Source organism: Oreochromis aureus, linkage group 9, assembly GCF_013358895.1.
Source record: "Oreochromis aureus strain Israel breed Guangdong linkage group 9, ZZ_aureus, whole genome shotgun sequence".
Taxonomy (NCBI): domain Eukaryota; kingdom Metazoa; phylum Chordata; class Actinopteri; order Cichliformes; family Cichlidae; genus Oreochromis; species Oreochromis aureus.
In genome coordinates this window covers 31210615-31232177 of record NC_052950.1, presented here as the reverse complement: position 1 = coordinate 31232177, position 21563 = coordinate 31210615, and the positions used below count along the sequence as shown (strand labels likewise).

The window sequence follows — 21563 nt, the reverse complement described above, 5'->3', positions numbered from 1 at the left end:
TTTGGAAGAGGTCCAGTTAGATCTATTCCGATTAGCTCCCAGACATGTGACACCTGTCAGTGATAAAAGAATCACATTAATATATAATGTACATGATAACATTACTATTTTCTACTAAAATGCTACTGATATTTACCTTTATACACTGCAGTGGTTGCACAGCAGCCAATGGTTTTCCCATTTTTTGACACTGGTCACAAGCCAGGACCTTAAACATATTGAATGATCTTTATATTATCCAACAATCGCAATTAATTAAACAACAAAATTGCTAATGTTCTATAAAAATACTTGATCAAGTGGCGATACAGTGTTAATTACTGTACATCAATCTGGTACGGGTCTTCAGGATAACTATGCATTCTATTGGTGCACTATTAACATACTATATATAAATGACAACTTTAAAAATACATACCCAATTAACAATGTCAACCGACATTCCATATCAGTAAAATCTGGAACACATTGCAATTCGAGTCTTGAGTACACCAGTGTGTCCACCGATGGGACTTGAATGAAACTCTTGAAATAGTCCCATGGCTTCTTCTTTTGTTTTTATCACTCTCCTGTTTCCAAACAAGAGCACTCCGCCTATATTTAAAAATGTAAAATAATTATAACATGTATTTAACCAATAATTACATTTAGTTATTTACATTACAATACTGACCCTTCAGCCTGAATTTTGCGGCGTATCTCCTAAGGGTTTGCCTCTGGGACTTATCGTATTCAGATGGGTAGGACCCAACAGACAGAAACATGAGCAGTTCCTCGTATTTGTTCTCCATAACTAAGGAGAAAATCGGACAATTTCAACATGGCTTCGGAATCCATACAGTAAATAAAACGACTACACAACGTTATCACGCAATTAACAAGTATGTGGTGCAAAAGTACTTTCTTCGACATAACAACGGAGCGTTTATCCAACATAACAATGGCGAGTGGTGTCCAGTAACTGCAGGAGGACTAAAATAAATTTTAAAAGCACCAAATAAACACTTGGAATATGACTTCGATTGAGCAGCTTAAGGTAAACAATTATCATCTGTAATAAAGAAGTAAAACTTTTAATACAAACCTTTTTTCGAAGCAACGAGATCGGCACAAAAGCAACGAGATCGGCACAAGATCGGGGTAGGATGAAATAATAGGCGTGTACTATTTAAACCGGAAATATGGCCATTTTGAATTGTGCGCATGCGCAGTAACAACAAGTAGGACAGCTTGATAGGTAGGACGTTTTGTCAGAACAGGGGGCTCCAGGGAAGTCCAGGGGGAAAACACACGTTCTTCGGGATCTCCACTCACACGACCACAGGCTCACTCTCCGACACTGCCACACGGGAATCACACGAGGGGAAAAATCCAGGGAGCTCTGTAAACAGGGAGACAGGGTAAGTACGACGCACACAGGGAAACACTCTTAACTGATTTGCTGTAGCTAGCTTCACTAACGCGTGGTAGACAACGATCCAGCGATGAACGGCAGTCACCTCCTGGCTTAAGTACTGGTCACCTTAATGAGACCCAGGTGTCTCATCTCCCGAGGGCGTGGGCCGAGGGCGTGAACCCACAGTGAGTTCCGCCCCGGCGAGAGAGAAGAGGGGAGAGAGAAGAAGAGAGAGAGGAAGAGAGAGTGCTGATCAGCGTGCAGCTGATCCGCCTGGCCGTGACACATCCATCCCACTTTGGATGGAGCAGCTCTCATTTCTAGAAATATGGACCAATTTATTAAACCCCCCAAAATATGACTATCCAGAGTTGGGACCAGGAATCAGAGTTGCAGTCTTACACACCTCTCTGCAGCTTCTCTCCTCCTGCTACCCCCCCAAAAACCCATCTCCATTGAGACTGTGTCAGCTCCCAAACAGACAAAAAACAAACCAAAAACCAGAAATAAACAACTTAAACATAAAAAATCACAAAGAAAGAACAATACAGTATCCACATCTGAACCAAAGAGTAAAACAGTGAAATGTGGATTATTAAATATTAGGTCTCTCTCCTCCAAGTCTCTGTTAGTACATGACTTAATAATTGATCAACAAATTGATTTACTCTGCCTTACAGAAACCTGGTTGCAGCAGGATGATTATGTTAGTTTAAATGAATCAACACCCCCGAGTCATTCTAACTACCAGAAAGCTCGAAGCACAGGCCGAGGGGGCGGTGTGGCAGCAATTTTTCACACCAGTCTATTAATTAACGAAAGACCAAGACAGACTTTTAATTCATTTGAAAGCCTGATGCTTAACCTTGTCCACCCCAGCTGTAAAACTCAGAAACCAGTCTTACTTGTTATCATCTATCGTCCACCTGGGCCTTACACAGAGTTTCTCTCTGATTTCTCAGACTTTTATCTGATTTAGTGCTCAGCTCAGATAAAATAATTATTGTGGGTGATTTTAACATCCATGTAGATGCTAAAATGACAGCCTCAACATGGCATTTAATCTGTTATTAGACTCAATTGGCTTCTCTCAAAATGTAAAAGAACCCACCCACCACTTTAATCACACTCTAGATCTTGTTTTAACATATGGCATAGAAACTGAACATTTAACAGTGTTTCCTGAAAACCCTCTGCTGTCTGATCATTTCCTGATAACATTTACATTTACAATAATTGATTACACAGCAGTGGAGAGTAGACTTTATCACAGTAGATGTCTTTCTGAAAGTGCTGTAACTAAGTTTAAGAATATAATCCACCCACTGTTATCATCTTCAATGCCTGTACCAACATAGAGCAGAGCAGCTATCTGAACGCTACTCCAACAGAGGTCGATTATCTTGTTAATAATTTTACCTCCTCACTACGTACAACTCTGGATACTGTAGCTCCTGTGAAAACTAAGGCCTCAAATCCGAAGTACCTGACTCCATGGTATAATTCTCAAACACGTAGCCTAAAACAGATAACTCGTAAGCTGGAGAGGAAATGGCGTGTCACAAATTTAGAGGATCATCATTTAGCCTGGAGAAATAGTTTGCTGATTTATAAGAAAGCCCTCCGCAAAGCCAGAACATCTTACTATTCGTCACTGATTGAAGAAAATCAGAACAACCCCAGGTTTCTCGTCAGCACTGTAGCCAGGCTGACAAAAAGTCAGAGCTCTACTGAGCCAACAATCCCTTTAACGTTAACTAGTAATGACTTCATGAACTTCTTCACAAATAAAATTTTTATCATTAGAGAAAAAATTACCAATAATCATCCCACAGATGTAATATTATCTACAGCTACTTTTAGTACCATTGATGTTAAGTTAGACTCTTTTTCTCCAATTGATCTTTCTGAGTTAACTTCAATAATTACTTCCTCCAAACCATCAACGTGTCTTTTGGACCCCGTTCCTACAAAACTGCTCAAAGAAGTCCTGCCATTAATTAATTCTTCAGTCTTAAATATGATCAACCTATCTCTAATAATCGGCTATGTACCACAGGCCTTCAAGGTGGCTGTAGTTAAACCTTTACTCAAAAAGCCATCTCTAGACCCAGCTGTCTTAGCTAATTATAGGCCAATCTCCAACCTTCCTTTCATATCAAAAATCCTTGAAAGAGTAGTTGTCAAACAGCTAACAGATCATCTGCAGAGGAATGGCTTATTTGAAGAGTTTCAGTCAGGTTTCAGAGCTCATCACAGCACAGAAACAGCTTTAGTGAAGGTTACAAATGATCTTCTTATGGCCTCTGACAGTGCTTGTCCTGCTAGACCTTAGTGCTGCGTTTGATACTGTCGACCATAATATCCTATTAGAGCGATTAGAACATGCTGTAGATATTACAGGTACTGCACTGCAGTGGTTTGTATCATATCTATCTAATAGACTCCAGTTTGTTCAAGTAAATGGAGAGTCCTCTTCACACACTAAGGTCAATTATGGTGTTCCACAGGGTTCGGTGCTAGGACCAATTCTGTTTACATTATACATGCTTCCCCTAGGCAGCATCATTAGAAGACATAGCATAAATTTTCACTGCTATGCAGATGACACGCAGCTCTATCTATCCATGAAGCCAGGTAACACACACCAATTAGTTAAACTGCAGGAATGCCTTAAAGACATAAAGACCTGGATGGCTGCTAACTTTCTGCTTCTTAATTCAGATAAAACTGAGGTGATTGTACTCGGCCCTGAAAATCTTAGAAATATGGTATCTAACCAGATTCTTACTCTGGATGGCATTACCTTGGCCTCCAGTAATGCTGTGAGGAACCTTGGAGTTATTTTTGACCAGGACATGTCCTTCAGCGCACATATTAAACAAATATGTAAGACTGCTTTCTTCCATTTGCGCAACATCTCTAAAATTAGAAATATCCTGTCTCAGAGTGACGTTGAAAAACTAGTTCATGCATTCATTACTTCCAGGCTGGACTACTGTAATTCTTTATTATCAGGATGTCCTAAAAACTCGCTGAAAAGTCTTCAGCTAATCCAAAATGCTGCAGCAAGGGTCCTGACAGGGACTAGAAAGAGAGAGCATATGTCTCCTGTTTTGGCTTCCCTTCATTGGCTTCCTGTTAAATCCAGAATTGAATTCAAAATCCTGCTCCTCACATACAAGGTCTTAAATAATCAGGCCCCATCTTATCTTAATGACCTTGTAGTACCATATCACCCTATTAGAGCACTTCGCTCTCGCTCTGCAGGCTTACTTGCTGTCCCTAGAGTATTTAAAAGTAGAATGGGAGGGAGAGCCTTCAGTTTTCAGGCCCCTCTTCTGTGGAACCAGCTTCCAGTTTGGATTCGGGAGACAGACACTATTTCTACTTTCAAGATTAGGCTTAAAACTTTCCTTTTTGCTAAAGCATATAGTTAGGGCTGGACCAGGTGACCCTTAATCCTCCCTTAGTTATGCTGCAATAGACGTAGGCTGCCGGGGATTCCCATGATGCATTGAGTTTTTCCTTTCCAGTCACCTTTCTCACTCACTATGTGTTAATAGACCTCTCTGCATCGAATCATTTATGTTATTAATCTCTGTCTCTCTTCCACAGCATGTCTTTCATCCTGTTTTCCTTCTTTCACCCCAACTGGTCGCAGCAGATGGCCCCGCCCCTCCCTGAGCCTGGTTCTGCTGGAGGTTTCTTCCTGTTAAAAGGGAGTTTTTCCTTCCCACTGTTGCCAAAGTGCTTGCTCACAGGGGGTCATATGATTGTTGGGTTTTTCTCTGTATTTATTATTGTGCAATCTACTGTACATTATAAAGCGCCTTGAGGCGACTTTTGTTGTGATTTGGCGCTATATAAATAAATTGAAATTGAATAAATTAGATCTTCTTAAAGGTTACTGGCAGGTCCCTTTAACTGAACGTGCCTCTAACATCTCTGCCTTTGTAACACCTGATGATTTTCTACAGTACACAGTCATGGCATTCGGCATGTGTAACGCTCCTGCCACCTTCCAGCGGCTGGTAAATAAAGTCCTCCGTGGCCTGTCCAACTGCAGTGCCTACTTAGATGATCTAGTAATTTATACTGAAACATGGCAAGATCATTTGGAAACCTTACGCCAGGTATTTCACCGTTTGGCTCAAGCTACTCTAACTCTCAACTTAGCTAAGTGTGAGTTTGCCAAAGCTACAGTGACGTACTTTGGCAGGGAGGTGGGACGTGGACAGGTCCGGCCCATTGATGCCAAAGTGGCAGTGATTACAGAGTTTCCCACACCTACCACCAGGCGTGAGTTGCGTAGGTTTCAAGGGATGGTGGGCTACTACAGAAACTTTTGTAAAAATTTCTCCTCTGTAGTCACGCCATTGACTGACCTACTCAGCCCAAAGGTTGAGTTTATATGGTCAAGTGATTGTCAAGATGCTTTTGAGAGTGCGAAAGCCCTCCTCTGCCACACTCCTGTGTTAGCTGCACCTGATTTGACGTGACCGTTCAAACTTGAGGTTGATGCCAGGGCTGTCGGGGCTGGGGCAGTGCTGTTGCAAGAAGACTTGCAGGGTTTGGACCACCCCGTTTGTTACTTTTCCCGCAAGTTCAATAAAAATCAGTTAAACTACTCCACCATTGAAAAGGAGACCCTGGCTTTGTTGTTGGCTCTTCAGCACTTTCACGTATACCTGGGGTCCAGCATGTTACCTCTTGTTGTGTACACCGACCACAACCCACTCGTGTTCCTTACTCGCATGTTTAATCATAACCAGCGCCTTATGCGCTGGGCTCTGTTGTTGCAGGAATACAACTTAAGTATTCACCACAAAAAGGGGTCTGAAAATGTTTTAGCTGATGGTCTGTCCCGGTCGTAAACATGTACTGCTGTGTTTGTTCTTTGTTTTTGTTCACACTCTGTAATGTCTGCTTCTGCCCAACATAGTTGGTATTTTAAGGGGAGGGGTGTTACGGCCTCTGGCCTCAGGTGGCCCCGCCTTCCTCTATGGAAATCAAAGTGTTCCAGGACTCACGGGGGATTGGCTGGCCCGGACCTATGCCTGCCCCAACTTCATGCAGATCAGAGTGTGCCAGACCACTCACACCATTGGCTGCTGCAGGAGCCTTGAACACGACGGACCAATGACACGGCTGCCTGCATTTACTGGGGAATATAAAAGGCTGAGGATCCTTCATTTGGAGGGGGACTTGTTGATTTGAACAGACTGTGCAGCTTGTCTCTCCTGCCTTTGCGCTGCTGCCCTTTGGAGCCTTTGTTTTGGAGTAGCCGCTTGTGAGATGTTTAGGTGATTGTCATTAGCTGATTAGTGTTGTATTCGTGTTATTTGAGTACATGAGCTGTTTGTTATGTTCGTTTAAAGCACCCTACTGCCTAGTGAGTTTCACTAACGGTTTTCAGTTGTATTAATAAACCTTGTGTTTTTCTTTTTATCTAACCCCCTGGTCTCTGGGCTCATTTATGTTACGTCCACTGTCGCCTAGCAGAGTCGGGTCGTAACATCCCTAGATGCTGTGCCATTAATCCAATCACTTTATTTACAAAGTGTGGACCATCATCACTATAAATAGTCTCCGGAATCCCGTGTTCCAGGATGATATTCTTACATATTGCTTTGGCAACCGAAATGGCATCTGCTTCCCTAGTTGATAGATTGATTGATTGATATACCTTTATTAGTCCCACAAGAAGAAATTTCATGTTACGGCTGCCGACCTATTGTACGCAAGGGGGGCGCCATCTTACCCTCCAACCACATTACACAAAAACATCACATGGTGAAGACAGGTCAGAGAGGTATAACAATGGAAAATGCACCACATGAGGAACGATAAGGAGACACATCAAATTCACCAGGGAGGATATGAAAAGTGGCAGGTTAGCCTTCTTAGACTGTGAGATTTCCATCAGCAATAGGGGACATTTAAAAAGCTGACGTGTACCGTAAACCTACACATACGGATCAGTATCTAAGGTTTGACTCTCATCATCCACTGGAGCACAAACTGGGTGTCATCAGGACGCTACAACACAGAGCGAACACCATCCCCACTGACACAGCGACCAGGGAGGCAGAAGAACAGCACATCAAGAAGGCCCTGAGTAAATGTGGTTATCCCAGCTGGACTTTTGTCAAAGCGGGAAAGGCACCTAAAGAAAGCTCCAGCCGATCCAGGAGAGAAGGACAACCGCTGCCCAAGCGAAAACCTGTAGTGATCCCATATGTGTCAGGAGTATAGAGCAGTTGAGACGCATTTTTTCTAAACACCGGGTCTCTGTGGCTTTTAAACCCCAAAACATGCTGCACCAAAAAGTGGTCCACCCTAAGGATCGGGTCTCCCGACACAAACAGAGTAACATAGTGTACGCTGTTAAGCACCAGGAGGATTGCCAGGATTTATACATCGGGGAAACCAAACAACCTCTGGCGAAGCAGATGGCACAACACAGAAGAGCTACCTCGTCAGGCAACACGTTCTCACTCCCAACTCGTCAAATGTGTGAGGCATGGTCAGGCTCCCTCTGCTTCACTTACCCCCCTCGCGTCGAGAAATGACGTGCACTGGGCCCCGGTCCGGATGGGCTTGGGCCCCCCTTTCCCTGGCGGGTTGCAGAGTATGGGGGTGCCTACTGGAGTCAGCGGGGGAGCTGGCCCCAGGGAGGGGTCACTTACCCCTCCCTTCCTTCCCTCCCCATCTCCAGCTGCCTCCCTCTTCTCGCTCCACCACAGTCACCCACACATGCAGGGCCTTGGGGTAGGGGTGTGTCACCAGGGTGCAGGAGGCATCCCCCTCTGTCCCCTTCTGGCTGCCTCTGCCTCAATTTTATCCCACAACTTAGACATTCACATTACTCACACTCTCATTACACATACATGTAGGATCTTGGGGGTGGGCACGCCACACAGAATCCAAATTACCATCAGGGTGTACACCTCACCCCTGGCGTCGTTGCCCACCTCTCAATTTTAAATACACGTAGACATTGAGGGCTAGCAGGAGGGGCTATGCGCTTACCTGCTGCTCTGGCAGGTAGCTCCATGCCCTCCTGGGTTTTAAATGCACCTTAGAACACACATACATCAACACTACATATGAGCGGGTGGAGGGAGGTTTGAGTCTTCACACACCCCGTTCTCTGCGGCCTGCTGGAGCGGGGGGCTAGGAGGAGGAGTTGGCCGTCCGACTGGGGTCTGGAATGTGGGGCCTCCCTGCTGCTGCGGAGTCGGGGCGGTCTGCTTCTCCCCACCGCAGGGAAAAGGTAACACCACCTGGGTCTGGGTGCAGTTTCCCCTCCAGGGGCAAGGGTACCTAGACCCGGTTCTTAGAGTACGCTTGGGGAGAGTGATTGTGTGTACAGCGTCTCTTTATGTCTGTCTCCGCGTTGGTTGAGTGTGGAATAATTGCCTATGAGAGCATGAGGGTGGGAATGTATGTTTGTATCTGTGTGTGCCTGTATGTCTGTGTCTATATGTCAGGTTGCCCTGGAGGACGGGGCAGTGGCCCCCCACACCCTCTAGCAGATCATTACACGAAGGAACCTTTCAAAAAAACAAAAAAACAAAAAAAACAAACGCGTCCATGCTCACAGGTGTACACACAGGTGATCACACACAAACTACACCCTTTTTGGCTCTTACCTCAAAGCACACTGTGCGCTGTCGATCTTACATGCTGCACAATAATGTTTAACATTTAGTATTTACTGTCATATTCCCATAGATCCTTGTGATGTTGTTTATTACTCTCGTTTTCTTCTGCTTGCTTTCTTCTTTCTTTCTCAACAGGTGATCCAGGTGATCGATATATGTATTTTTTTTGTCTGCTTATTCTGTTGGTTTTTGGTTTTTTGCCCTTTTTCCCCGTCCCTCTTCCCCGCTGTTTTTCTTTCCCCTCTTCTTTCTCTCCCTTTCTTTCCCCAGTCAAGTCTGTCCCGTATTCAGCAAGTGAAAATAAAATAAACAATAAAGTAGAATCAAATGGACCATTACGGCAAGGCTGGGATGGTCCATTTGGTAAAGTAAATCCGTTGGGCATCTTTCTTCGCCTTTAGACAATAATTCTGATGGCAAAAGAACCAAACGGGACAGGTATTAAAAAAAAAAAAAAGAAAAAAGAGAGAATTGACGTGCAGGGTCCTCTCATTGAATACTATAGAGCTCCCTAAACGTTGTTTATTGACGACAAGAGATTGCCGCGGAAGAGCCTGTTGTCCGTATATTTATAAATTTCCGAAATCACATTGTAGTGACGTGTACTGAACACAATATATTATATAATGTAAACAACTACCCGAGAAACAGCAGATACAGCAGCTAAATTAATTATAGGCTATTACTTTTGTATCGTTTATTGCATTCATGGAGGGAGAGGTGTATGCTGGGTAATGGCACAGCTAGCGACACGGTGACTTTATTCACCCGCTTCGGCTGTTATCAGTCCATACAATGGGCGTTATTAGCAGAAATCAGTCCCATAGATGTGGGCCATCTCCACCTGCTAGATTGTTGAGAAGGTTGTTATCATTCATCCAGATGGAGGATCAGTAACAGGAGCGTGGGAAGACTCCAGAATCCACTCTGGCTGGAATCCGGTGGATACAGCAGTGTTTACAGGTAAGACCATTTAAACGGACAGCATTTATAGAATGACTATTAAAAGTCAGCGAGTGTCAATAATGTTAATGTGGTTATGTTAGTAATACACCGAGTGCTAATATAACAGCTTTAAGATGCATTTGTAGATATTATCACGTGTTTTACCGTCTTTATGGTGCTAGCTTAAAGTTACGGTGTAAACGTTAGCTTATATTGTAGTAAAGCTGTTACTGTTTAAAGGATGTTAGCACAGAAATATTAGCTTCTGTCATGACTGATGAAGTTACTAGTTAATAAAGTTTCCAGTAAAGTGATTAATCGCAGCCACAGATTGACAGTAAATATCCCGATTAGCTTCAATGCATCTGTTATAAATATGTGCACGTTTCAGTGCTTCGTTTAAACTGTATGATACTTATACTGACCCAGGGTCAGTGTAAAATACAATCCTAGCTGTGTGAACAAAGCCTGGCTCCTTTAATCCTGCATGACAAACCTCAGGATGCAGGTTATTATTACTATTTCCTGCTGGCACACCTGTCACACCTGAGAGTCAGCTAGAAACTTACAGTGACGTGGACATCATGCAAAGACTGCCAGACTCTGTAATACTGTAAATGATCAGTGACTCAGGTTAACACTAAACTTTAAACAGTACCTCTGTGTCTCTGTGTGTGCTGAACATCTGGAATCAGGATTTCATTCAGGCTGCATTGACTGTGGGACTTTTCTCTGTTAAAAACAGGTTGAAGATGGCTCAGAAACATTTGAAGATTAAAATTTAGCGTTATGGCTGCTCGTGGTGTGTAAAGCTTCTACTCAGCCGTATTTTTGTTACTAATTTATGTTTGTTGTTGCTTAACACAGATTTCAGAAGAGCAAATATGAGCACTCTTGCTTAATCCTTAATAGTTTAAAGCAGGACTGGATTGGAAATAAAAAAAAAATCCAGATTCTTCTTCCACAGAAGTTTCATTTGTCAGTGTGGGACTGCTGAGTCACCTGAAGAACTCATTTCATTCTCCATGATGTTCATTTACAGAAATGTTTCACAGGAACTGATTCCTCCCAAAGGGTGAACTAGTGTGTTTCCATAATGATATGTTTTTCATATCTCTGTATGAATGTACTTCTTAAATGAAGGCAAGTGTTTGTCCTTTTTTGTTCCTCAGGTACAGTACGTGATATTAAGGGCAGGCGGTCATCACTGGGGGAAGACAAGAAGCAGACGTACTTCCAAGAGGGAGCTGCAGTGAGGACACAGCCTGGTCACTGAGGTCAGAGGTCAGAATCTGAAACAGCTCAGGTTTATATTCTAGGGGTTATAAAAAATTCTAAATGTATTTATAAAGAAACCTTTAAATAATATTTTAAATAATAATCATAATTATGATTATTATTAGAAATATCAAACATTTAAGTGGATTTTCTGTCACACGTATTGTGTTAGCCCTGTCACACGTATTGTGTTAGCCCTGCGATAAACTGGCAGCCTGTCCTGTCTTTGTCCTGTATCAGCTGGGATAGGCTTCATCCTCCCGCGACCTTGAATTGGATACATTGTATTCCAATTATGTAATCTCATCATTTACAAACTCAAGGTATCCAATCAAAATGTAGGCATTAATGGTAAAAATGGGAAAGCAGAAATAAGTGTGACATGAATGTAAATGTGTGAGCTGACATAGAGGAGAGCTACATGTAGTCTGAAAAATCTTTGTTGTCAAGTTTGCAGGTATATCAGCACGAGACATTCTTACATAGAAGAGACTGTTAAAGTCTCTAACTCAGTGAAGCATTATTGGTCCAGTCTGTTTGGATAAATATAGTAAACTGATGTATGTGCATTTATTGACACATTTTCTTAAGTGCTTATCCAGTTCAGGATCACAGTGGAGCTGCAGCTGGATATGTTCAGTAAAGAAACCTTACAAAAGTTAACAATATACCTGCATCTCTGTACGTTGTTGTCCACAGGATGAGAAAATCAAACTGGAAGACTGTGGAACATGTTAATAAATGTTTGTGTTTATGCCTGTGTCTTTCACAGGAGGCGCTTAAAGGTTTCCCTAATAGTTCCTGGTGAATCAAAGCAGAACCATAAAGGTTGCTGGACTGCATGCTGGCCTTACCCCTGAGCAGTCATCCTGTTAAAGGAGGAACCAGTTAGAAGCTGTTTTCAAAGTAGCTGAGCAGATTTCATCTCAAGTAAGCGATTAACTGTTTGTTTATTTGTTCTGCCACTTAAAGAACATTTAAGGACGTCTTTTGAGTGTTTAGTTGAATTAGTTATACTGGCTCTCATGGTCATTTGTGATTATGGACATATTTTTCATGTTTTCAACCATTTAGTAAATTCTATCTATTTAGTAATATCTGTCAGCTATAAAATATAAATATAAAAATATCTAAATATCTCCTGCCCTTTATATTTTAATGATGTAAGACCAGATGTCTGTTATCGTGTTACATTAGCATTCCTCACATATGAATGAGATGCTGTACAGTACAATCCTACTGACACAGCAGAGGGATAACGACGGTTATTCAACATTGTTACACGACACATTCGAGCTGCATGTTGCAGACAAAGTGACTAAATCGTCTTTTTTGTGGTTTATTGTCTTCAAACCAGCAGACAAAGCCGATGGCAGAAGATGTTTGGAGAAGAACTTCAGGCCGTGTACTGAAAAGGTATTTTTTTCTTGTTATCAAAAGACATTTAGAGTGACGGCTTCTACAGCTGTGCTGATGTAAAGCTTACAGTCTAAGAAATCACAGTGTTGATATTCAGCACAAAGAGAAAAGCTCACTTGTTCGAATTTATTTACAATCATAGTTTTTACACATTCTGACTGTAAACAGCTTTTACAGCTTTGATATTGTTTGACACTCGATAGCAGGTGATGGGATTTAATTTAAAGGTTTCTATGTCCCAATGAGCCATTTACACTGACCAGTGTTTCACTTTAACTGTAACACATTCATTATTTAGATCCAACATTTCTAAGAGAAATAACTGAATGTAAAAAATGGCAGCCCTCAGGCCAGGTTTAATTGATAGCGATATCTGCATGCATTATGAAATTTATGTATCCCAGATCATTTTTAGTCATCTAGTCATGGCAGACCCACCCCTTCCTCCCAAGTAAACTGCAACCCAAAAGAACTAGTGGGGCTATTTACACACTCACAACCAGTGTGGGGTAAAAAGAGCCACTAAAAACCTGTCAGCCTGCACAGCTACAGATGTGCTAAAAGCTATAAGAGTTAGAAGCTCTGCTTATGGAGAAACTTTCTAAGCCTAACAGGGGACAGGTACTCCTGCCCAAATAACATGATATAACCCCACATACAGCCCAGCCATAAAATGAACCAAGTCATTTGGTTAAAGACAGCATGGGACCAAATGCATGTAACCAGCCTGCACCAGCCTGACATTTCTTCCTCCTGAATTGAATGAATGGATGAAAGTTAAATGACTACAAACCTAAAGCCACTAGTTCCCACACTGGAGTTCCCCGACACTGTGTTAACTGTACTGAGCTTGTATCAACAGTTGTAACAGGCTAAGCTACGTGAGACGCTGCATTGAACGATTGTTTCTATCTTAATGGTTTCAGCTCATATGTTCTGCTTTTTCCTTTCAGTAGATCAAAGCAGCTCGTGCTCTTTCTGCTTCCATTTTGATGGCAAGAAGAAGAAGAAGAAGAAGAATGCTTCAGCGAAGTGGCGTTCATGGTCTCAGTGGACAGTCATGGTCACACACTGCATGTGGTTTTAAAAGCAACATGTCTGTTCACCACAACAATGGAGATGTGTAATATTAGTGCAGCTACAGTTTGTTCTTGAACATCAGTTCTGTTTTCTACTTTGACCACTTAGACCAAAAAAAGTGTTGTTTTCAGATTCTTTCTTATAAATTTGTAAAGCACCTGCTCATTTTTTATTACAATTAGTTTCACATAAATGTTAGTGTTTCCTTTATGGTCTTTTAATGCTTACACTACACTGTACACATCTACATTAGAGACATTTCTGTTACCTATTTATGAGACTGGGCTGCTTGACTACGATTTGGAAATGGATGCAAAATCACACGGATCGTGCTATTGTTTGTTTTTTAATATGATGGACTGAACACAGGAGGTATCTGACTAAGCAAAAATTAGTCCGATCCCATTTCTACCTGTCTCTACTGTTTCAACATTTCACTGAAGTTTGCTCAACTGTAACTGTCAGGATATATATTTATTCCAGCTCTCATAGGGCAAAGAAATGACTCAGACTTGTCAAATGTTCTTTGACTTGATACACAATATGAAGTTCATAATTTTCTTACAATTAAAACTATAATGACAAACATGAACAGCTGTGCTTATTTCTGAGACATGATTTTTTTTTGAATGTGTTCATATTTAGACAGTGTGCATTTGTATGCTGAAACTGTAATGGTGAACCTGAGGTGATGGTCAGCAGAAGGCAAATATATATAAATATAAAACAATATTGAAGTAATGTCTTTACCCTCTGCAGCGTGTGGACGCTGTGCACACAATCACCTTATTCACTGTAGTAAACGTGCACCGCTAGCTCACGTGACTGACTGTCTCCATGGTTACATCGTATACTAGAAAGGGAAAATTTCAGGAGAAATTTTAAGTGTGCCTATGCTACTGCCAATGAGTGTAGTTTGCCTTTAATGTGGTTCAATTAGTGCCGTTTGCCATTTATAACACTAGAGGGAGCAATATGCAACATGAGCATAGTTTGCTATTTATACCACAAGAAGGAGGGAAATGGAATACAGCTGATTTTCAATTTAAATCAAAGTAAGCTGTATTGTGATCTCTGTTATATGCAGCATACAGAGATGAGAGAAAGATGCTCCAGTTACATGATTACAAAAGAAGTTAACAGATATAAAATAAATAAAATAAATTATGCTTTAGTGTCAGGTGTTCAAGAGAAGTTACAATTTAGATTTTACAGTTTTGAGTCATTTAAAGTGGTAGAAAAAAAATGTCCATTAAGCGGTATTCAATTTGTATTTCAAAGGTATTTAAATGTGAAAGGGGAAAATACCACATGCAAATTATGAAATTTCCCCTTGTGGGACTAATAAATGTATCATGTTATTCAAACAATATTTTCTACAAATACCATTTGCAATAATGTATGACATTTAAACATGATATTTAGATTGTGGTAAATAGCAAAGCAATATAAAATAAAAAAGGAAAAGGAAACCATTCAAGTAACTTTATATTATGAACTGAAGAGTAAGGCAAAAGTATAAATCAAAAGCATACAAGCATTAATGTATATAGATAAACCCAACAATCATATGACCCCCTATGAGCAAGCACTTTGGCGACAGTGGGAAGGAAAAACTCCCTTTGACAGGAAGAAACCTCCGGCAGAACCAGGCTCAGGGAGGCGGCCATCTGTCGCGACCGGTTGGGGTGAGATGTAAACAAATCCAAAACTGTCCACAGAGCTACAGGGGGCACACTGGGATCGCAACAGCAGCCATAGAGGGAAACAGATTAGGATGTTCTTCCCAGTACTGAAGTGGGTCGGCTTTTCTTATGTGTGCGTTTTTCTCTGAGAGGTAGGTCTCCACTTTAGTTTCTGTTGATGAGGCACTTACGGATACTTCTGGATAAGAGTCATTTGGAAGCAAGTGGTTGGCTGACTTTGCGAAAACAGCTAGAAACAGATAAAAGTAAAACACAATTTAAAACAATAAAACAAGAGACATCACAAAGCGCAGCTCTTCAGTTAGCAAACTGGCAAGTAATGAAGTTCTAATAAATAATTGCAAAAACAAATCTAACTTTAGAACTAAATTACCCAAAACTAAATTAAAAATGAAGTAAAAAAAAAGAAATTGGCTTAATACTGGTGTCTTTGGATGAGGTAAGTTGCTATGTGAGGTAAAAACCACACGTGGCTGTAATTTGGTGGCCTGTATACAGTTTCAATCCAAGCATGTAGTTGGTTTAAATGGGTTTAATACTGGTGTCTTTTGATCACTTGACTGTATATAAACCTGTTGTACAAAAGGTGCATTTTAATTTCACTATACCTGCCCATCCTTGTAGCCGGTTTCTAGTAGCGTGGCACAGTTTCAAGATCAGTGTAGGGCTTCTCCACTGCCTTCACTGGACAGAACACATCTGAGGAGTTATGAATGAATGGATGACTTAATGAATGGATGAGATTATAATTTGTTTCAAACAATATCAATATCAAATGTTACAATATAAAGTAAGAAACAAAAATACAATTACCTGTTATGGCAGGGATCCCATCAGGTGCAGTTGCAGTCTTTCTGTTCACGTTTCTGGTCAGCTCTTCAATGGATGAGAGCAGTCTTATCTATCAGCTCCCACTGGTGAGCTGTCAGTGTTGCTGGTAGAGTGTGCTCAGTTGCAAAGACACTAAGATCACTTGGCAAGTCCATATCCTCACAACCTTGCAGTCATTTTGTGTTAGTGAATTACACAATAAATGGGGTTGTGATAACTGTGATATGTATTCAGAACACCTGATTGGAGGCAGGCGTATGGCTGTGATATGTAAAGGTGATCAATCAATGTGTGTTTTTCGGTAGTTGCAGCAGTAATAAGTTGTGCATATTCTCTTGACTGAAACAGTTCTTGGATGGTTTTTTTCCTCTGCTCATAAGGTCCTCATTGAAGTCTCCACAAACAATAATTGGTTGGCAATTCATCATTTCCAATGAGTCCAAAAGACATTGCATTTGTGGTAAAAACCTCACGTGGCTGTAATTTGGTGGCCTGTATACAGTTGCTATCAAAGCTGTGACTGGCGATTCAACCTTGATAACAACAAATTCAAGGTCAGTCACATTTTGCAGGTATTTTCGAGACTCTGCTGTAAGAACTGTTTTGTAGTACATTGCAACTCCACCGCCATTTACCTTTGCCATGTCTGTATGGTTTGTGTAAGAGACGTGTCTGTTGCGGCGTGGCCATGTTGTACTGTTCCAGCTGGAAGCGGGAGAAACTGATGATCCAGACAAGTGAGTTTCTGTTATACATAAAACATCAGCAAGGCTGAGTTCATGGTGGCATCTCATGTCCTCCATGTGAGTTGGGAGACCTTGTGCATTGTGATGGATAATTGTCAACGTGGGGACTGTGGGAACAACTGATTTTAAGAATTGCAACAGTGGTCTTGCATTCTCAAATGATGCATGTCTCATATTTTTGAGTGCATCTGTGATGGCAGGATCAGCATAGATTTTCCTTTCATCAAAGTCTGTGATGTACAGTCCTTTAAGAGGTTGTGCGGCTGAGTGCGACATAGGCCATTCCAGGCTCAAAACACGCTTCAAACATACTACTGCTGACTCCATTGTCATGCCTTGTACTTTGTGAGCTGTACATGCAAAGGCCAACTTCATTGGAAATTGCCTGCGAAGAACTCCTTTTTACTTGTAGATTCTTCACATTTCTCAATATATACGAGGTTGTCTGAGGATCCTTGTATTTTTCTGCGAAATTTTGCCCAGAATTTTGATTGTCCAGCGTAAGTCCAATGAGATTCACAGTTTTTGGTCCATCCTGTGTGTTGTCACAATGTTCGTGATTGTTCCAAATGTCCCATTAACAAGCCCATCTTCAACATCCAAATTTCTAATAATCATAACATGCACTCCAGGTGCAGCTTGTATGTTATCAGGTAAATCTCTTTTGTTGCCTTTCATCATATCTGCCAGGAGGACCATCTCACCCGTTCGTGGGTCTTTTCTGTAGTCTTCGCCTGAATATTTATGATATCAGAATGAAGAGCAGTTACAGTTGCTGAATTGTGTTTGTCGACCTCTTTGTTTGTAGCATAAATGTGTAATACATTAGATGGACAGTCTTTTATGTCATGGATAGCTTGTGTGAGCAAGGCTTTATCATTGGCTTCAAGAGAATCTGTTTTTGCTTCACTCTTATCCTGTTCAGAACTTCAGCAAAAGAATGATCATCTTTCTGTCGCATGATTTCTGTCAGGTTGACCATGTGGAAATAGTCTTTCCAGAGATCAAGGACATTGTCCTCGTACACACAGAGTGGTTTGGCTTTTTCAAGGGTGGCAGCTGGTAAAAGTCTCCTACTGCAAGGATAGACATCCCACCAAAAGGCTTCTTGTTTCCTTTGATCTGCTGAAGTCTCCAGTGGATGTAGGCAAAAGGTCTTTAGAAATCATAGATATCTCATCAATGACCAGAATCTCTGCATTTGAAAGTGAAGCTCTCACTTCATCCAGTGCATTCCCCAGGCCCTGATATGGCGGTTTTAAAGATTTTGGCAGCTTTAGCAGAGAGTGCAGTGTTTTCCCAGATATGTTAAAAGCTGCAGTGCCAGTAAATGCAGTCAGCAGTACTGCAGGGTAGGACATGTCTGCTTGGTCACGGAATCTGGGGAGTTGGTGCAAAATCTTTGTTGCCTCCTCATATATGCACTTGATAACATGTGATTTTCCACAGCCAGCTCCTCCAGAGACAAAATAAAAGAACTGCTCAGGACAGTGACCCCACACAAGTTTGAAACACCACTCACGCACTGCGTGAGAATATGGATGCTTGGGTTTCATTCAGACTTTGGTACATTTTTCTGACAAAGTCTGGGCTCAGCTTTGGTGCTATGATTGCTGGCATGGCTCCACTGCTGCTACCACTGACTTGGTAGTCTGGAACAATGTCCATTTCATTTTCGTCAGTGTCATGTCTGGATTGTCGTTGGGCCACACACTCTAAACGATCTACTTCAACCTCAGGTGCAAAGGTGTTCCATGCATTGATAAGTGGGCCTTGTTGTTCAATCTGTTCCAGTGCCCTTTCCATTGTTTTGCCATGGCTTTCATAACGCTTTTTGTTAAAGGTAACAATTGGCCGTACTGCAAAACCATGTTTTCATCCACTTTTGTAGAACTGTTCTGATGTGGGGTATTTTGTGTTTTTAAGGTCATCATTTGATCGATGTGGAAAATAAAGTTTTAGTAGTCTGCTATAAAACTTCTCTGGTTGTTTCTTTTCTGAGAACCGAGGATATCTGATTATTGCAGGTTTCCTCTTGTTCTCTTTTGAATATAACCCATGTTATTCAAAAGAGGATGGCATTTTTGACTCTGTTTGACGGCTGTAGAGAATCCTGTACTCTGAAGCAAATTCAGCCAAACACATTCTTTCAAACTCAGGTGTTCTGGGTCTGTTTGCATATTTTTCTGGCAATCCAGACATCCACACATTTTCATCATCTGGTGCCATGCTCTGCAACCTGCTCATCGGGAGACTCATTTTCAGGGCATCATCATCAGTCTGTATGAACACCACACTGTGTGAACACTTTTTTTAGTGGCAGGCTGCATATCCTTGCCACGGATTCTTGGGCACTGACTTCTGTGTTTAGCATATGCCTGTATTATCTGTTTCATTTCATCTCTTTCATTGACATTGGACTTTTTGACCTCCTGGATGACTCCATTAAGAAATTGTGTCATCTCAAATTCGGGTTTAGAGACATAAGACATCATGTACATCAGGCAGCTGTAGTCATCAATGACATATTGGATGTCCATGTTGGCATTCCAGGCTCTCAGCAGATCTGCATTGTATGCATTCACCCAGCAGTCATTAGGTTCACGCTTTAAGAGGATGACATGGCCATTGCTTAAATTGAAGACACAATCCAAGTATTGTTCATAAGTTAATTTGCATTTGTGAAGCAGCTCAGACAAGTCTTCAAACGAGGAATTTGGGTCACAGAGCAAATCTCTCAATGGCTGGAGTTTTTCTTTGGCCTCTTTCTGTTTTCTTGCGAGAGCCATTCGTCTGTTTTTTGCTTTTGTTTTCATTTGTGCCTTTCTCCTTACTTGTGCTATGCTGCTTATCATTGTGATCATCGTCATCATCTGGGCTTGGGAAAGTGATCATTGTTTGGTCTACGGTAGTTTGGGAACCCAAACCTACATGACACATTACCTTTTTACAGGATCTGGAGTGATTTCTGCTGTGGACTTGAACCTCAGACACAATTTTGTGAAGTTCAGGATCGGCATTTTGGTCGGCATTTTACATGTTATGTACTTGTCAATAAATTTGTACACGTGGTCTTCAAGGTCGCTTCCAAATTTAGGTGCATCTTTGACCCAAACCAGTAAATGGATATGAGGGCTACCTCTGGCCTGAAACTCCACTCGATAAAAGTAATCTTCTACTTCACCGATGGGCTGTGCCGGGGACAGGATCAGTGTGGTCATTAGTGCATCGACTCTTTTTTCAAACAATCGCATCACAGTCACAGGGTTGCTTCGGAGAATTTCACACTTTGTGTTCCAGTGAAGTTGTGAAAAATCCACTTGTTCACCTTGTTGAGTTTTTATGACCTCAACAACCTCAGGCCATCTCATTTCAGCAGCTGAAAATGTCAGGAAAAAAGTTGGCTTTCCTCACTGTCTGACCATAGCATGGAGATCTTTCAGTGCCTTCTCCCAATAGGCTGGAGTACCTCTCAGAGGTTTCATGAAGCGTGTTGCATCTTTGTTTTTATCAGTCTCTCCACTTCGTCTTTATTTTGAAGCATTCTGTTACAAATTCTCGTGCATCCTTGGTGATTGCCTTACCTTTGCGCAATTGGATGGACATGCTGTTTGTAGCCATGTGTGTTTCTGTTACAAACTGTGCAAAGAATAGGTAGCTTTGGTCAGTTGCAAACCGTGTATCTGCAGAGAACAGCCGTGTATTAAAATACATGCTTGGGGACAGTTTGACTTGTCTGGCTTCATCTAATGTGTTCTGTCCAGTTGGGAACTGCACAGGAAAGGCCATGGCTTCAAGTTTAGGAACAGAGAAGAAGCCAACAGGTCTATTTCTTTTTGGCGGGTGCAATGCTAAATATTCCTTCACCATATGATAAAATGTCCTGTGCTATATCTGGTGGTTGCATACAGGTGTCTAGAACAAGACCGGGGCGAAGTTCTTTCTTTTCTTTCTCCATATCTTGTAAGGGCTCTCCATTTGACTGTTCAGGCTCCAATAGTTCGTTTACATCATGACATGGCTCAAGTATTCCAGCTGTTGTATCCTCAGTGGTTCTTCTTTCTGGTAGAATTTGGTTGTCGAAGTTTCTGGGCAGTGCATCTTGAATATCTGCATCAGCAGTGTCATGTTCCGTCTCGATTATCTGATTATTTGTGGGATCAGCAAAAGTAGTGTCATCATCAATAGATACATCTTTGTATTCTGAATGCATCTCTTTTAGCTTTGATAAGCCTGCTAACACATTCTTCATGTTCACAGTGTAGAAGTGTTGGTATCCTTTGAATCTGATGTGTCTTTTCAGTTGTACCTGCAGGAGCTGGGCTTCATTGCAAGGTCTGGGAAGAGAGTTTACTGTGGTTTCCACATCCGACGGTACACAAACAACAGCCCCATGTACGGCTCTTTGCTGTCCTTTTGGTAATGCAATGATTCTGGCAAACGGGAGAATTTTAGCAATCAGTTGTCGTTCTAGTACATTTAATTGACTCAG

At 41.6% G+C, this 21563-nt stretch overlaps 3 long non-coding RNA genes across 4 annotated transcripts; 1 reads left to right on the top strand and 2 right to left on the bottom strand.

The window, feature by feature from the left end:
• On the bottom strand, positions 1 to 1261 carry LOC120441711. 2 transcript variants are annotated; one of them, XR_005614217.1, is made up of 5 exons: positions 1085 to 1261; positions 674 to 793; positions 419 to 594; positions 137 to 208; positions 1 to 53 (listed from the first exon to the last, which is right to left on the bottom strand). It is a non-coding gene; the product is annotated as an uncharacterized LOC120441711 (long non-coding RNA). The 2 variants fall into 2 exon arrangements; XR_005614218.1 differs by lacking the exon at positions 137 to 208 and having other exon boundaries at positions 7 to 53; positions 1085 to 1259.
• An 8540-nt stretch (positions 1262 to 9801) lies between these two features.
• LOC120441800 lies at positions 9802 to 13694 on the top strand. The gene is made up of 5 exons (XR_005614297.1): positions 9802 to 10029; positions 11184 to 11295; positions 12062 to 12219; positions 12647 to 12705; positions 13662 to 13694. It is a non-coding gene; the product is annotated as an uncharacterized LOC120441800 (long non-coding RNA).
• Positions 13695 to 15451: 1757 nt separating this feature from the next.
• Positions 15452 to 16478, bottom strand: LOC120441963. The gene is made up of 3 exons (XR_005614422.1): positions 16308 to 16478; positions 16103 to 16193; positions 15452 to 15723 (listed from the first exon to the last, which is right to left on the bottom strand). It is a non-coding gene; the product is annotated as an uncharacterized LOC120441963 (long non-coding RNA).
• Positions 16479 to 21563: the final 5085 nt, after the last annotated feature.